Genomic DNA, 17,601 nt, shown 5'->3' with positions numbered 1-17,601 from the left:
GTGGTGCATACCTACAGTCCCTAGCTACTTGGAAGGCTGAGGCAAGAGGATCTCTTGAGCTCAGGAGTTCGAGGTTACAGTGAACTATGATTGCCACTGCCTTCCAGTCGGGGTGACAAAGATACCCTAACTCAAACAAACAAAGAAATACTGAGGAAGGAGAATATTTTTCACCTGTTGCAGTAGGGCATAAGGGAGCAGTGCAGGCATCCCAGGTTTCTGGCTAGGGTTGTGGGTAAGCAGAGGGGACAGTTACTGAGCTCAGCGGCACAGAGAGTGAGCACCCCATGCTTGGCGGTGCCCAGCCAGCGGCTGAGCTTACTGACATCCAAGCTGCAGTCTGAGTGAAATCACTAACCTGAAAGTGGTTTGGAGAAGGTTTGTTTGACCCTGACTCGGTGCCTCTCCCCGGGCCAACCCTAACGTGTTACCTAGGAGGTCCCCCTTTGTAGCCCACCTTTGTCTTTATAAATGAGATAAAAGTAACCAGACCGCCCTGGGAAAACCGGGATGCAGTTGCTTCTCTGGTGACTGCGGGGCGTAACTGCAGGGTTCACACAGGGCTGCTGGTGCTCGGTGATAACATTGGAAAGGAACGGCAGTTCACAAGATGGGGGTGGGGGACTGGTCCAGGAACCCCTCCAGGTTAAACGATGCCTCCGGGCCCCGCACTTGGGACGTCTGCAGGTACTGGGAGGGCTTTTCCCAAGCCGCTGGCAGCAGCGAGTAGAGCCTCGCCCACTGAATCAGCATGCCCTCCCGGCTGGCTGCTGAGTCAGGCCTGCGGAGCCGGCGAAACCGCAGGACTTGACCCAGGCCCGCTCCGCTGCCCTTCAGGCCGGGCTGGAGGTCGAGGCCCTGCAGCCAGAGAGATGCGCCGGTGGCTGCGTGGGGTCAGAGAGTGGATGTCTCCCACCCTCACAGCCTACACCCCAGCCCTTCCCCTTTGCCCGTCTGAGGCGCAGTTTGTGTCGAGGGGGAGCGCCTGGAAAGTCTCCTCGTACAGATACGAGGGTCTGAGGAGAGGGAGGGCGCAGGGTTAGGGGTCAGGGTCTCGACCAAAGGCTGTCGGTTTTCCTGGAGAAGGGAGAAAGGCCTGGCCGGGATCCTGTGATTCCCGGGGCTCCCGAAGGCTTCCTAGCGGGGTTTTGGGGGGACCGAAATGTGCGCACGAAGCTCGCGGGCCTCCGAGTGGGGCGGGGCGGGGCGGGAGCCCAGTGGTGGCGGCTGCGGCCAGGCCTGCACCTTCCCCGGCCGCATTCCGGTAGGGCCCACAGCCTGGCTGGAGGGGAAGGTGCCGAAGCGCTCGATCATCGCGGCTGCGAGGTCGGAAAGGCCAGGGCCTGGTCGCCCACCCCGCGAGCCGCGCCCTGCCCCAAGCGCCCCGCCCCCGTCCGTGTTCCAGTCGGGAGGCCCGCGGCGTCCTGCACCGTCACCCTGTTCCCTGTGACCGCCCACCTGATACCCAAACAGCTTCCTCGCCCCTCCAGTCCCCAGCTCGCCGAGCGCTTGCTGAGAGCCACCCAGCCTCAGTTTCCCCAGCCCCGGGCGGTGCGAGGGGCGATGACGTCATGCCGGCGCGCGGCATTGTGGGGCGGGGCGAGGCGGGGCGCCGCGGGAGCAACACTGAGACGCCATTTTCGGCGGCGGGAGAGGCGCAGGCAGCCGAGCGGGACTGGCTGGGTCGGCTCCGCTGCCGCTGCGAGGAGGAGCCGCGGGGCTGTGCTCGGCGGCCGAGGGGACAGCGCGCGGGCGGCTGAGGATGCTACGGGGCGGCGGCGCCCCTCGCTCGTGACTGCTGCGCCGCGCCTCACACAGCCGAGGCGGGCTCGGCGCGCGGTTGCTGCTCCGCGCGCGCGCCCGGCGGCGCTCCAGGTGCTGACAGCGCGAGAGAGCGCGGCCCTCAGGAGCAGGACGGTGAGTACGCGGCGTGCGCCCCGGACCGCGGCCCCGGCCCCCTCCTCATCCTCTGCCCGGTCCCTGTCTCGCTCCTTTTCGGACCCGCCCCGGGCGCAGCTCCGTCTCCCTCCAGGTCCCTGTCCCGGTTTGGGTCGCAGCCCCTGTCGGTTCCCACCCCGGTACCCGCCCCAGTTCATCCCCCCCGGCGGGTCCGCCACCCCTTGCAGGTTCAGGTCGGGTTCCTGTCCCCGGCCCCTTTCCCAGCCCCGGCTCCTGGCGCCGTGCGTCCTCCCCATCCGCGTCCCACTGCAGGTTCCGGTCCTCGACCCTGCCCTGGGCCCCGCCCTGGCCCCGCATCCGCTGCTCGGCCCAGCTGCGGGCGGCGGCGGCCTTTCCCGGGGACAGCTGTGGACCCCGGGAGCCCGCGACAGGGGAGGTGGCCGCCCCCGGGATCGCGGCCGGCGGGGAGGCCGGAGGCCCGGCGGGGCTGGCTTTGTCCGATTCCTCCTCTTCCTTCCACCCCCGCCTCTCCCGGCACCGCCCTGAGCGGACGCGCCTGTCATCCTCGCAGGCGGCGGGGGGCCGGGTCCCTCCCGAGAGCCGACTCCGCTTCGCCTCTTTGGCGACCCCTTTTTTTCAGTAACCAGATGTGAAACGTTTCAGGCGACCCTGTTCACCTAAGCTGGCGTTGCTCCAACTAAAGTTGAAGCAGCCCCCGTCCTGGAATGCTTTTTCGATGTAAAATTGGGTGCACCCTTTTCCTTAAGAAAATTAAAATAAAGCGTTAAAAAAGTGAAATTAATGCGTGAAGTGGATGGTTTTATACTTAACATTTGTAGGTCGTTTCTAGGTATATTTGTATTGGAATTGTTGCTGCCTGTTACTTTTTATTATTTAAATGCATTAAGAATTTACATATTAAGCATTTGTAAAGGAATACTTACAAAAATGATGCTTTTAAAAAATGTGAGAACAAAAAATTTGAGATGTACTATTTCAGGTGTTCTGTAAAAGGGCAGTTAGAGCTTTGATTCTTTGCACTAGTTAAATTCCAAGGCCTTTTTTTTTTGGTATGGCATGACTAAGCCATTGATCAGAATCAGCTCTGAATACATTGCACTAATTTAGTGAAAAACGCATTAGGAAAGTGAAACGATCTCCTTAAGTTATATTACAGCCATGGCCTTGCTTCTTTCAGGTATTGTCAACAAGCCTATTATGGTGAGAAATTTGACCTATTGCTCTGTTTCCTAAATATTTGTAGGAATACAATGATACCAAGTATGAAGTATATTTCAACTTGTATGGAATTCTGTGTGGGAGGGGAGGCACTCTAAAGAGCCACTGTCTCTCCCAAGTCATCAAAGAATGCAACATCATGTTGCGGTTGAGCCTGGCAGCCCTGTCTGGCACTGAGTGCTGTGGAGGACCCAGGTGGTAACCTCTAACCCTGCTGCAGCCTTGCGCACCTCACCTTGCCTAGCATTGTCTTAGAAAAGCATCCAGACGTGCACAGGAGTCTGTGCACTGGACAGCGTTTATCTCCAGCAAAGGGGGAGGGAATGACACTGGGGAGAGGCACACAGTATCTTAAATATTTCATAACAAATAACTGCACTCGTTTAAATTTTATACTTTCTTTCTTTTTTTTTTTGGAGACGGAGTCTCACTCTGTCCCCCAGGCTGGAGTGCAGTGGTGCGATCTCTGCTCACTGCAAGCTCCGCCTCCCGGGTTCACGCCATTCTCCTGCCTCAGCCTCCCCAGCAGCTGGGACTACAGGCGCCCGCCACCACGCCCAGCTAATTTTTTGTGTTTTTAGTAGAGACGGTGTTTCACCGTGTTAGCCAGCATGGTCTCGATCTCCTGACTTCATGATCTGCCCACCTTGACCTCCCAAAGTGCTGGGATTAACAGGCGTGAGCCACCGTGCCTGGCCCAAATTTATACATTTTTAAAATTTATACATTCTTTTTTTTTTTTGAGACGGAGTCTCGCTCTGTCGCCCAGGCTGGAGTGCAGTGGCCGGATCTCAGCTCACTGCAAGCTCCGCCTCCCGGGTTCACGCCGTTCTCCTGCCTCAGCCTCCTGGGTAGCTGGGACTACAGGCACCGCCACCTCGCCCGGCTAGTGTTTTTTTGTATTTTTTAGTAGAGACGGGGTTTCACCGTGTTAGCCAGGATGGTCTCGATCTCCTGACCTCGTGATCCGCCCGTCTCGGCCTCCCAAAGTGCTGGGATTACAGGCTTGAGCCACCGCGCCCGGCCCATTTATACATTCTTAAGCATGTTTCTCAATGTTGGAAAAAAGTCAATGTGTCACTGTATAGGGCCATAAACTATTTTAAAACATACTTGTATAAAAAGAAACCTAGAATAGAAAAATCAAAAGTTGAGTGAAATGTAGGATTAGTATTGCCTGAAAATGTTCTTCGTAGATAAGTGGAATGTTAGAAACCAGTATTTTATTTTTATTTATGTATTTGTTTAGAGATGAGTCTTGCTCTGTCGCTTAGCCTGGAGTTCAGTGGTAGGATCTCGGCTCCCTGCAACCTCCGCTTCCCAGGTTCAAGAGGTTCTCCTGCCTCAGCCTCCCTAGTAGCTGGGATTACAGGCACCCACTACTACACCAGGCTAATTTTTTGTATTTTTAGTAGAGACGGCGTTTCACCACGTTGGCTGGTCTCGAACTCCTAACCTCAGGTGATCCACCCGCCTCAGCCTCCCAAAGTGCTAGGATTACAGGTGTGAGCCATTGCCCCTGGGCCGAAACCAGTATTTTATGTAGCAAAGAAATGATCAGTAATATATTCAAACAAGAGTATTTAGGAAGATTTAAGTGTCAAATTTCAGGGCATGTAATAAAAATGACAAGCAAATTAAGATGCATATATCGGTCTTAAATGTCTGTTGGGAATCAACTGAATGGCAGGTACTGTGCTGAATATTCAGCGATATGTTGCTAAAAGAGCTACTGTTGGCCGGGTGTGGTGGCTCATGCCTGTAATCCTGGTACTTTGGGAGGCCAAGGCGGGTCACCTGAGGTCAGGAGTTCAAGACCAGCCTGGCCAACATGGTAAAACCCCATCTCTACTAAAAATACAAAAATTAGCCAGGTGTGGTAGTGCACACCTGTAATCCCAGCTACTCACGAGACTGAGGAATGAGAATCACTTGAACCGGGAAGTGGAGGTTGTAGTGAGCGGAGATCACGTCACTCCACTCCAGCCTGCATCACTGGAGCGAGACTCCATCTCAAAACAAACTAAAAAAAAAGAGCAGCTGTCAGCCGTGCGATGGCTCACGCCTGTAATCCCAGCACTTTAGGAGGCCAAGGTGGACCGATCACCTGAGGTCAGGAGTTTGAGACCTGCTTGGCCAACATGATGAAACCCTGTCACTACTAAAAATACAAAAAAAAACCCCAAAAAACAAAAAACCGGGTGTGGTGGCAGGTGCCTCTAATCCCATCTACTTGGAAGACTGAGGCTGGAGAATCCTTGAACCCAGGAGGCGGAAGTTGCAGTGAGCTGAGATCACATCTTTGCACTCCAGCCTGGGCAACAAGAGCAAAACTCCGTCTCAAAAAAAAAAAATAAAACCGAAAAACAAACAAATCTCTGTCCTCTAGGAGCTCACAGGCTGGCATGGACAGGTACCACGGACCAGGTTAAAGCCTGTGATGAGTGCACTGAGGAGGCGATTCTTCACAAAAGAAAAGTACAGATCAGCCAGTGTCGGGGTCAGGGATTGGGCTTGGGGTTCCTGTTTGGAGGAAATAAATCCTGAGATTGTGCTGCTGTAAAGGGGTGTGTTGGTAAGGGAGCATGGGAGTGAGAGTGGAAAGATGAAGTTAAGAAAGGCCCTGAATGACTTCTTAGAAGTCTGCTTTCATTTTGAGGTTTACAAGTGAGGGTTGGAAGATTTTTTTTTTTTTCCCGAGATGGAGTCTCACTCTGTCACCCAGGCTGCAGTGACACGATCTCTGCTTACTTCAGCTTCTGCCTCCCGGGTTCAAGCGATTCTCCTACCTCAGCCTCCCGAGTAGCTGGAACTACAGGTGCGTGCCACCACGCCTGGCTAACTTTTTGTATTTTTAGTAGAGACAGGGTTTCACCATGTTAGCCAGGATGGTCTGCATCTCCTGACCTCGTGATCTGCCCGCCTTGGCCTCCCAAAGTGTTGGGATTACAGGTGAGCCACCGCGCCTGGCTGGAGGGTTGGAAGATTCTAAGGAGCCAGGTGACACTTTAAAAAGAGCATAGGCAGGCTGGCTGGGCTGGTGCCACTGCACTCCAGCTTGGACGACAGAGTGAGACTCTGTCTCAAAAAAAAAAAAAAAAAAAATGAGCATAGGCAATGGTGGGGCAGGTGCTGTGACCTGGGATGAGATTAATTAGGAAGCGGTTAACCCCAACTGAGCAAGCCTCAGGATTAGGGCAGTGACAGAAGGAACAGAGAAGCTAGATGGGGGGCAGGGACTGGGCTGTAAGAATTACAGTCAACCTGATTTGGGGCTGATTGGGTTGGGGTAAATGAGGAGGTGCAAGTAGGACTCCCCAGAATGATCCTGTGAAAACCTGAGTCACTCCTCTGTTAAAGCTTTTGTCAGTGTCCTCTGAGTACCACCCTGTCTCTTTTCATCTTCCTGCTCTGGCCCTACTCAAGCACTTCCAGACACGTCTGGAGTTCTGAACCAAACCCACTCTTCTAGTGATTAGCATTTCCTCACTTCCCCATATACTCCTTAGCCTGTACCCTGAGTTTTCTCCTCAGCACACCTCACTATCTAAAATGCTGTATCATTATTATTATTATTATTTTATTATTTTTTGAGACAGAGTCTCGCTGTGTCACCCAGGCTGGAGTGCAGTGGCATGATCTCAGCTCACTGCCTCCTCCCCCTCCCGGGTTCAAGCCTTTCTCCTGCCTCAGCCTCCCAAGCAGTTGGGACTACAGGCATGTGCTACCATACCCAGCTAATTTTTTAATTTTTAGTGGAGATGGGATTTCACCATGTTAGCCAGGCTGGTCTCGAACTCCTGACCTCAAGTGATCTGCCCGCCTCAGCCTCCCAAAGTGCTGGGATTATAGGCCTGAGCCACTGTACCCGGCGGATACTGTGTTATTTTAATCATTTTCTTACTTTTATTATTTATCTCCACTTATGTTCATCATCTCTACAAGGGTGTGGAATTTTGTCTCTTGTATTCAATGTCAGTGCTTGGCACGTAATAGGAACTTAGTAAATGTTTGTTGAAGAAATGCATCTAGAATGACTTCCTCATCTCTAACTTGGGTGACTCACTGACTGGTGACACTTATACCCAAGGAGGGAAAATGGGAGAAGGAGGAGATTGCGAGTTTGGTTTTGGGTATGTTAAATCCAAAAACACTTTGGGAGGCCGAGGCAGGCGGATCACCTGAGGTCAGGAGTTTGAGACCAGCCTGGCCAACATGGTGAAAACTTGTCTCTACTAAAAATCCAAAATTAGTCGTGTGTGGTGGCATGCTCCTGTAGTCCCAGCTACTTGGGAGGCTGAGGCAGGAGAATCACTTGACCCTGGGAGGCGGAGGTTACAGTGAGCCAGATCGTGCCACTGCACTCCAGCCTGGGAGATAGTGAGTGTTACTGAGATTCTGCTGTTGAGGAATTTGAGGGTGAGAGAGGGGAAGTTTCTGAAATCAAAGTTACACAGCTGTGAAGTCAGGATTCTGACTCAGGTTTTTTGCTTCTGCAGTACAAGCTTCGAATCATCTTGTAGTACTTAAAGCTGCAGCTTCAAGTGAATCATAATGCTGTTTAATCCTATCATTACTTTTTCTTGGGAAAACCTTGCACCACTTCAATTTTTTTCAAAGATGTACCGTTTTAGCGATTTATGAGTTCACAATTCAGTAGTGTTAAGGATATGCACGTTGTTGTTCCACATATCTGGAACTCTTTGATCTGGCAGCACCGAGACTGTAGCCCCTAAATACTGATATCTCCTCCTCCCTCATCGTCCCCCGGTAACCATCTTTTCTACTTTGTTTCTATGATTTTGACTACTTTCAATACTTTATTTTTTATTTTTTTTGAGATGGAGTTTAGCTCTTATTGCCCAGGCTGGAGTGCAGTGGCACAATCTTGGCTTACTGCAACCTCTGCCTCCTGGGTTCAAGCGATTCTCCTGCTTCAACCTCCTGAGTAGCTGGGATTACAGGCATGCGCCACCACGCTGGGCTCATTTTGTATTTTTAGTAGAGATGGGTTTCTCCATGTTGGCCAGGCTGGTCTCAAACTCCTGACCTCAGGTGATTGCCCCCGTTGGCCTCCCAAAGTGCTGGGATCATAGGCGCGAGCCACTGTGCCTGGCCTTACCTGTCTTTTTCGTCTGAGCCATTCTAGTGCATGTATAGTGGCATCTTGTTAGTTTTAATGTGCATTTCCCTGATGACTTATAATGGTGAGCACTTACGTGCTTGTCGGTCTTTTGTATACCTGGACTTGTAAAGTGTCTGTTCAAGACTTTTGCCCATTTAAAAAATTGGATTGTTAAGTTCCTTACTTTTTTTTTTTTTTTTTTTGAGATGGAGTCTCACTCTGTCGCCCAGGCTGGAGTGCAGTGGCATGATCTCAGCTCACTGCAAGCTCCGCCTTCTGCGTTCACGCCTTTCTCCTGCCTCAGCCTCCCGAGTAGCTGGGACTACAGGTGCCTGCCACTACGCCTGGCTAATTTTTTGTATTTTTAGTAGAGACGGGGTTTCACCGTGTTAGCCAGGATGGTCTCAATCTGCTGAGCTCGTGATCCGCCCACCTCGGCCTCCCAAAGTGCTGGAATTACAGGTGTGAGCCACCACACCCGACCTGTTTTTTTTTTTTTTTTTTTGGAGACAGAGTCTCACTTTGTTGCCCAGGCTGGAGTGCAGTGGCGTAATCTCGGTTTACTGCAGGCTCCACCTCCCAGGTTCGGGCCATTCCCCTGCCGCAGCCTCCGGAGTAGCTGGGACTACAGGTGCCCACCACCACGCCCGGCTAATTTATTTTTATTTTTATTTTTATTTTATTTTTAGTAGATATGGGTTTCACGATGTTAGCCAGGATGGTCTTGATCTCCTGACCTCATGATCCACCTGTCTTGACCTCCCAAAGTGCTGGTATTCCAGGCATGAGCCACTGTGTCCGGCAGTTCCTTACATATTTTTAATAGAAGTCATTTGCCAGATATATATGTGTTGCAAATATTTTTTACTAATCTGTGGCTTAACTTTGTTTTTTGGTAGTGCCTTTTAATAAAGCAATACTTTCAATTTTTTTAACCAAGGTCTGGCAATTTTTATTACATAAATTTTTGCAAGATTTATTTTTATCTTTTTTTTTTTTTTGAGATGGGGTTTCACTCTTGTTGCCTAAGCTGGAGTGCAATGGTATAATATCAACTCATTGCAACCTCTGCCTCCCAGGTTCAAGCCATTCTCCTGCCTCAGCCTCCTGAGTAGCTGGGATTACAGGCGTGTACCACTACGCTTGGCTACTTTTTTTGTAGCGATGGGGTTTCACCATGTTGGCCAGGCTGGTCTCGAACTCTTGACCTCAGGTGATCTGCCCACCTTGGCCTCCTACAGTGCTGGGATTACAGGCGTGAGCCACTGCGCCAGCCACAGGGTTTACTTTTTACCAGTCAGTTCTGTCATCCTTCTAATGATATCAGAATCACCTGAATCAGTGCTAGCCAGTGTGCATACTCTATAGTAATATCCACATGCTCTGCTCAGTTCAATATTATTGCCACTGTAGTGGTGGACACCAATTTTGGCCAAGATTGCACAGTACTTATTTCAGATTTCCTCAAAGCTGGGCAGTTGCTGGCGAGGATGACCAATTTCGCTTTTCTTTGTCTGATCATCTTCTGAGGCTGCTTGTACCCTGGCACGTACTTTGCACTTTTTTTTTGAAATGGAGTCTTGATCTGTCGCCCAGTCTGGAGTGCAGTGACGCGATCTCGGCTCACTGCAGCCTCTGCCTCTGGGTTCCAGCGATTCTGCTGCCTCAGCCTCCTGGGTAGCTGGGATTACAGGCACACGCCACCATGCCTGGATAATTTTGGTATTTTTTTTTTTTTTTTTTTTTGAGAGGGAGTCTCGCTCTGTCGCCCAGGCTGGAGTGCAGTGGCCGGATCTCAGCTCAGTGCAACCTCCGCCTCCCGGGTTCACGCCATTCTCCTGCCTCAGCCTCCCGAGTAGCTGGGACCACAGGCGCCGGCCACCTCGCCCGGCTAATTTTATGTATTTTTAGTAGAGACGGGGTTTCACCGTGTTAGCCAGGATGGTCTCGATCTCCTGACCTCATGATCCGCCCGTCTTGGCCTCCCAAAGTGCTGGGATTACAGGCTTGAGCCACCGCGCCCGGCCAATTTTGGTATTTTTAGTAGAGATGGGGTTTCACCATGTTGGCCAGGCTAGTCTCGAACTCCTGACCTCAGGGATCTGCCCACCTCAGCCTCCCACAGCGCTGGGATTAGAGGCGTGAGCCACTGCACCCAGCCACTTTCCACTTTTCGTAACAAGTTGGAGCCTAGAAGTGACAAATTCTTTGATCTTCTTTCCTGCCTCATGTGCAGGACAGCCCCCAACGAAGAACAGCTGCCAAATGACCAGGGAGTGAGAAAGGTAGTACTTGAAAATTTCGATGAAGTCCAGTTTTCCAGTTCATTCCTTTGTGGCTCCTGCTTTCTTATCTATTTATTATTATTATTATTTTTCATAGAGATGGGGTCTCACAATGTTGCCCAGGCTAGTCTTAAATTCCTGGGCTCAAGCAATCCTCCCACCTTTGCCTTCCAAAGTGCTAGGATTCCAGGCATGAGCCACTCTGCCCGGCTTATGTTTTTATTTTGTTATTTTTTGAGACGGAGTCTTGCTCTGTTGCCCGGGCTGGAGTGCAGTGGCCGGATCTCAGCTCACTGCAAGCTCCGCCTCCCGGGTCCACGCCATTCTCCTGCCTCAGCCTCCGGAGTAGCCGGGCCCACCACCTCGCCCGGCTAGTTTTTTTGTATTTTTAGTAGAGACGGGGTTTCACCATGTTAGCCAGGATGGTCTCGATCTCCTGACCTCGTGATCCGCCCACCTCGGCCTCCCAAAGTGCTGGGATTACAGGCTTGAGCCACCGTGCCCGGCCCTGTCTTTAAATCATTAAAAAGAAATACACTGTTTTGGGAAGTTGAAGATACACAGAGATATCAATAGCCATACAGAGATGTCAGTGAAAGGTGTCCCATTTCCTTTGTCCTGAGACACTGTTTTGTTTTTTGAGACAGGGTCTCCCTCTGTCACCTAGGCCGAAGTACAGTGGTGCTATCATGGCTCACTGCAACCTCTGACTCTTAGGCTCAAGTGATCCTTGTGCCCCAGCCTCCTGAGTTACTGGGACCAGAGGTACATGCCACCTCACTCAGCTGGAGGGAATTTATTTTTATTTATTTGTATGTTTTTTGAAACGGAGTCTTGCTCTGTTGCCCAGGCTGGAGTGCCGTGGTGCGACCTCAACTCACTGCAACTTCCACTTCCCAGGTTCAAGCGATTCTCCTGCCTCAGCCTCTCGAGTTGCTGGGATTACAGACACACGCTACCACACCCTGCTAATTTTTTGCGTTTTTTTTTTTTTTTTTTTTTGTGACAAAAGTCTCGCTCTGCCGCCCAGGCTGGAGTGCAGTGGCCAGATCTCATCTCACTGCAAGCTCCGCCTCCCGGGTTTACGCCATTCTCCTGCCTCAGCCTCCCGAGTAGCTGGGACTACAGGCGCCCGCCACCTCGCCCGGCTAGTTTTTTGTATTTTTTAGTAGAGATGGGGTTTCACCGTGTTAGCCAGGATGGTCTCGATCTCCTGACCTCGTGATCCGCCCACCTCGGCCTCCCAAAGTGCTGGGATTACAGGCTTGAGCCACCGTGCCCGGCCTTTTTTTGTATTAGAGACAAGGTTTCACTGTTTTGGCCAGGCTAGTCTTGAACTCCTGACCTCAGGTGATGTGCCCACCTTGGCCTTCCAAAGTGCTGGAATTACAAGCGTGAGCCACCGTGCCCAGCCTGAGAGAATTTACTTTTTTTAAATGTTTTCTTTTCCTTTTTTTTCCCTTTGAGACAGAGTCTTGCACTGTTGCCCAGGCTGGAGTGCAGTGACTCAACCTCGGCTCACTGCAGCCTCTGCCTCCCAGATCCAAGTCATTGTCCTGCCTCAGCCTCCCAAGTAGTTGGGATTACAAGCACGCGCCACCACACCCAGCTAATTTTTATATTCTTAGTAGAGATGAGGTTTCACCATGTTGGCGAGGCTGGTTTCAAACTCCTGACCTCATGTGATCTACCCACCTCACCTTCCCAAAGTGCTGGGATTATAGGTGTGAGCCACTGTGCCTGGCCTGAGATAATTTATTTTTAAAAAATGTTTTCTTTGGCCAGGTGTGGTGGCTCACGCCTGTAATCCTAGCACTTTGGGAAGCCAAGGTGAGTGGATCATGAGGTCAGGAGATTGAAACCATCCTAGCCAACATGTTGAAACCCTGTCTCTACGGAAAAAACAAAAATTAGCCAGGCATGGTGGCGCGAGCCTGTAATCCCAGCTACTTGGGAGGCTGAGGCAGCAGAATCACTCGAACCAGGGAATCGGAGAATGAAGTGAGCCAAGATGGCGCCATTGCACTCCAGCCTGGCGACAGAGCGAGACTCCGTCTCAAGAAAAAAAAAATGTTTTCTTTAATTGCTTTTCTTCATTTAGGAAAGAACATTATTCCATTGATTAGCATTTAAATACATAAACTTAGTCTTATGGTATGTTTGCTGACATTTTTAATATTTGATTAAAGGTGCTTTTTGTAACCACAGAATTAATATCTGTATTTGTATATTTTGCCCCATACTCCTGCAGTATTCTGTAACGTATTCTCTTAGTCACACAGTCAGACAAAGCTGTTTTTTTCCTTTCTATTTCATCAACCAAGAACTTGAATAGAGATAGTTGCATCGTTAGGACTTACTCATTCTTGTTTTCAGAAAAAGCATGTTATCCTGTATTTTCATGTAGTACCCTTTCTTCTAGTGTCTTGTGCTTACAATTTACATCTGAAGGATGGGCCTGTGGCCCTATGGCAAATTAAGTGAACCAGCTCGCTTTCTAGTCATGACCAGGAGGCTGTCTGACCTGCCTAGGGGTAAGCACCTGACAGCTGGCTGGGGAAATCGCCTGCCTGTAAAAATCTCTTCAGATGTAGCCATGGTTAGTTATGTATGTATGTATGTATGTATGTATGTATGTTTGAGACGGAGTTTCACTCTTGTTGCTGGAGTGCAATGGTACGATCTCGGCTCACTGCAACATCTGCCTCCCAGATTGAAGCGATTCTCCTGCTGCAGCCTCCCGAGTATCTGGGATTACAGACATGCGCCACCATGCCCGGCTAATTTTGTATTTCTAGTAGAGACGGGGTTTCTCCATGTTGGTCAGGCTGGCCTCGAACTCCCGACCTCAGGTGATCTGCCCGCTTCGGCCTCCTCAGTGCTGGGATTATAGACGTGAGTCACCGTGCTCAGCCACAGCCATGGTTATTAATAGGCCTCTTTAGATTTCTGAAAGAGCTCCGTCATCTTTTCCAGAGCTACGTGTATACCTGGAAACAGTGGTGTGGTTAGGTTATTGAAGTTAGAGGGTCTGTGTCCATAGAGGTGGCTGGTTTCAAAACAATCCCAGTGGACTTCCTAAGCAGGCTGTGGGGGAAAAGTATCCAGAGGGGTTCTGTCTGACCTCCTTTCCTTAGTTCTGAAAGCACATCTACAAATAAGTCACCCAAAGGCCAAATAGATGTGTTTGTTTTGTCTGGTAGTTAATGTTTTCTTTTTAAAAATATTTATGTATTTATTTAATTTTTGAGACAGGGTCTTGCTGTTTTGCCTAGGTTGGAGTGCAGTGTCACAATCTTGGCTCAGTGCAGCCTCCGTGTTCAAGTGATCATCCCACCTCTGCCCCTGAAGTAGGTGGGACTACAGGTGCACACCACCGTGACCGGCTAATATTTTGTAGAGACAGGGTTTCACGGCATCGCCCTGTCTGGTCTCTCACTTCTGGGCTCAAGTGATCGCTCTCCTTGGCCTCCCAAAGTGCTGGGATTACAGGCGTGAGCCACTATGCTGGGCCATCACGATACTATTTATTTCCCTGAATATGACTTGGACTGTTCTGTAGGCTAGTCCCTTCACCTTATAACCCTCTTTGCTGGTATTCTTTGGGGCTTCTGCGCCTGTGTATGGGGATGGGACATGACTTCTCTGATCTGGCCAGCACTGCCAGGGTTTCCTGTTGGCTCAACTCAGATGCACATCTCTTGGTAAAACATCCCTTATAAACAAATTTTTGCAAGGCAAAAACCTCTGTTTTCTTCCCTCCATCCCAGTTTTCCTTAATATGCTACCCTCTGTTTTTATAGGAACTTAAATTTAACATTTGAGAACTGTGAGAGTAATTCACATTTCTTTCTTGGCTGTTCTTCGTTCTGTGTACCCAGACCTGTTGATTTTTCTACCACGTTCTTTTTCTCTTTTAGAAAATTGAAATGTAAGTCACATCACATCAAATGCTCCATTTTAAAGTGCAGTGCAGTGATTTTTAATGTATTCTCTATTTTGTGCGACTACAATCTACTATCTAATTCCACACATTCCTTTTTCCTTTTGAGTGCTTGGTGTTGTTTTTTTGTTTTTTTTTTAACTTTCTTCATCACTGTGAGCTTTCCCCACCTGGCTGAATTTCACATGATAAAACCAGGGGAGGTAAAGTGACCAAAGATGATGCCCTTTGCTTCTCTGGCCTTTGCTTTCATTTCATTAATTTTTTTTTTTTTTTTTGAGACAGAGTCTTGCTCTGTCACTCAGGCTGGAGTCTGGTTGTATATATATGAACACAGCGGGGTGTGGGTGTGTGTGAACATAGTGGTGTGTATGTATGAACACAGTGGGGGTGTGTGTGCGTGAGCACAGTGGTGTGTATGAACATGGGGGGTGTGTGTGAGCACAGTGTGTAAGTGTGAACGCAGTGGGGGTGTGTGTGAGCATGGCGGTGTGTATGTATGAACATAGGGTGTATGTGTGTGAGCAGAGGGGTGTGTGTGGATATGTGTGTGTGCCTGCAGCATGGTAGGGTTCCTGAAGCAGAGGGACAGTTGGAGCAAAGAGACCTTGGATTCTGTTCCTCTTATCAGTAGTTTCCTCAGCTGTAAATGGAAATTATAATGAGAGGTCATCAGACTACCTGCAGATTTTTTTGTTGTTATTTCAGTAAAATATCATACATTTGAAAATGCTCCCAAAACTAAAATATTGGATAGATGTGAATTCTACTTTCCTTTTTTTTTTTTTTGAGGTGGAGTCTTGCTCTGTCGTCTAGGCTGGAGTGCAGTGGCATGATCTTGGCTCATTGCAACCTCCACCTCCTGAGTTTAAGTGATTCTCCAGCCTTAACCTCCCAAGTAACTGGGACTACAGGCATGCGCCACCACGCCTGGCTAATTTTTGTATTTTTAGTAGAGATGGGATTTTACCATGTTGGCCAGGCTGTTCTTGAACTCCTGACCTCAAGTGATCCGCCCGCCTCAGCCTCCCAAAGTGTTGGGATTACAGGCATGAGCCATCACGCCTGGCTCTTTCTTGTCTTTTACTTATTTAGTTTTTTGAGACGGGGCTAGGCTGGCGTATAGTGGTACCACCAAGGCTTCTGTAGCCTTGACCTCCCAGGCTCAAACAATCCTCCCACCTTAGCTGGGACCTTAGGTGTGTGCCACCACACCCAGCTAATTTTAAATTTTGTAGAGACAGGGTCTCACTGTATTCCCCAGGCTGATCTTGAACTCCTGGGCTCAAGCAGTGCTCCTGTCTTGGCCTCCCAGAGTGCTAGGATTACTGGTATGAGCCACCACACCCGGCCCATATGTGAATTCTTTATTTTCATTTTATTATTTTTGAGACAGGGTCTCACTCTGTCACCCAGGCTGGAGCGCAGTGGTGCAATCACGGCTCACTGCAGCCTTGACTTCCTGGACTCCAGCGATACTCACACCTCAGCCTCCTGAGTAGCTGGGACCACAGGTGCATGTGACCATGCCCAGCTAATTTTGGTATTTTTTTTTAGGACGGGATTTTGCCATGTTTCCCCGTCTGGCTTCGAAATGCTGAGCTCAAGAGATCCACCTGCCTTGGCCTCCCAAAGTGCTGGGATTATAGGTGTGAACCACTGAGTCAGGCTGTGAATTCTTTATTTTATTTTAGAGACAGAGTTTTGCTCTGTTGTGGAGTGCAGTGGCACGATCTTGGCTCACTGCAAGCTCCGCCTCCCGCTTCACACCATTCTCCTGCCTCAGCCTCCTGAGTAGCTGGGATTACAGGCGCCCACCACAATGCCCGGCTGATTTTTGTATTTCTAGTAGAGATGGGGTTTCACCATGTTAGCCAGGGTGGTCTCGATCTCCTGACCTTGTGATCCGCCTGCTTCAGCCTCCCAAAGTGCTAGGATTATAGGCATGAGCCACCGTACCCGACCTGAAGGCATTTGTTTAATTGCCTTTTGCTTCTAGTGTGGCTGTTAAGAAGCCTAAAGTTGGCCAGGCATGGTGGCTCACGCATGTAATCCCAGCACTTAGAGAGGCCGAGGTGGGCAGATCACAAGGTCAGGAGATCGAGACCATCCTGGCTAATACAGTGAAACCCTGTCTCTACTGAAAATACAAAAAATCAGCTGAGCGTGGTGGCAGGCGCCTGTGGTCCCAGCTACTTGGGAGGCTGAAGCAGGCAAATGGCCTGAACCTGCGTGGCAGAGCTTGCAGTGAACCGTGATCGCACCGTTGCACTCCAGCCTGGGCAGCAGAGCTAGACTCCATGTCAAAAAAAAGAAAAAAAAAAAGCGTAAAGTTATTCCCAATTCTTTCTACATGACTTCTTTTTTTTTTTTGGAGACAGTCTCGCTCTGTCGCCCAGGCTAGAGTGCAGTGGTGTGATCTAGGCTCACTGCAACCTCTGCCTCCCGGGTTCAAGCAATTCTCTGCCTCACCCTACTGAGTGGCTGGGATTACAGGCACCCGCCACCATGCCTGGCTAATTTTTTTGTGTTTTTAGTAGAGAAGGGTTTTCATCATGTTGGCCAGACTGGTCTTGAACTCCTGACCTCCTGATCCACCCACCTAGGCTCCCAAAGTGCTGGGATTATAGCCGTGAGCCACTGCGCCTGGTCTACATGACCTGTTTTTTTCCTCCCTCTCTGAAAGTATAGAGAATATTCTTTGGAACTGGGTGTGGTAGCTCACGCCTATAATCCCAGTACTTTGGGAGGCTGAGGTAGGAGGATCACTTGAGCCCAGGACTTTGAGACCATTCTGGGCAACATAGTGAGACTCTGTCTCTATTAAAAAAAAGAAAAGAAAAATAATATTTTCTTGTCACCACAATATTTTAATTTTCTTAGGACAATTTTTTTTTTTCGGGTCAATTCCTACCTTTAGAACAGTGCCTTGCATAAAGTAGAGGCTCAGTAAACATTTCCTTGAGGAATGGATGGATGTTATTCTTTTGGGGCTGGCCAGATTTCTTTCTTTCATTCTTTTCTTTCTTTCATTCCTTTCTTTCTTTCATTCTTTTCCTTCCTTCCTTCCTTCCTTCCTTCCTTCCTTCCTTCCTTCCTTCCTTCCTTCC

General features: G+C 49.7%; 1 protein-coding gene across 24 annotated transcripts in view; it reads left to right on the top strand.

Moving 5' to 3' along the window:
• Nucleotides 1-1,597: 1,597 nt before the first annotated feature.
• The window catches only part of KLC1 (kinesin light chain 1), a 72,955-nt gene continuing 56,951 nt past the window's right edge, over nt 1,598-17,601 (top strand). For all 24 annotated transcript variants that reach the window (XM_026447514.2, XM_023205710.2, XM_023205707.3 and 21 more), the window contains exon 1: nt 1,598-1,917. The gene's annotated coding sequence lies outside the window, so the exon portion shown is untranslated. The remainder of the gene's footprint in view (nt 1,918-17,601) is intronic.

The sequence above is a fragment of the Piliocolobus tephrosceles genome, chromosome 6 (assembly GCF_002776525.5).
Source record: "Piliocolobus tephrosceles isolate RC106 chromosome 6, ASM277652v3, whole genome shotgun sequence".
Taxonomy (NCBI): Eukaryota; Metazoa; Chordata; class Mammalia; order Primates; family Cercopithecidae; genus Piliocolobus; species Piliocolobus tephrosceles.
The sequence above is the reverse complement of the archived record's forward strand: the minus strand, read 5'-3'. Positions and strand labels throughout refer to the sequence as shown.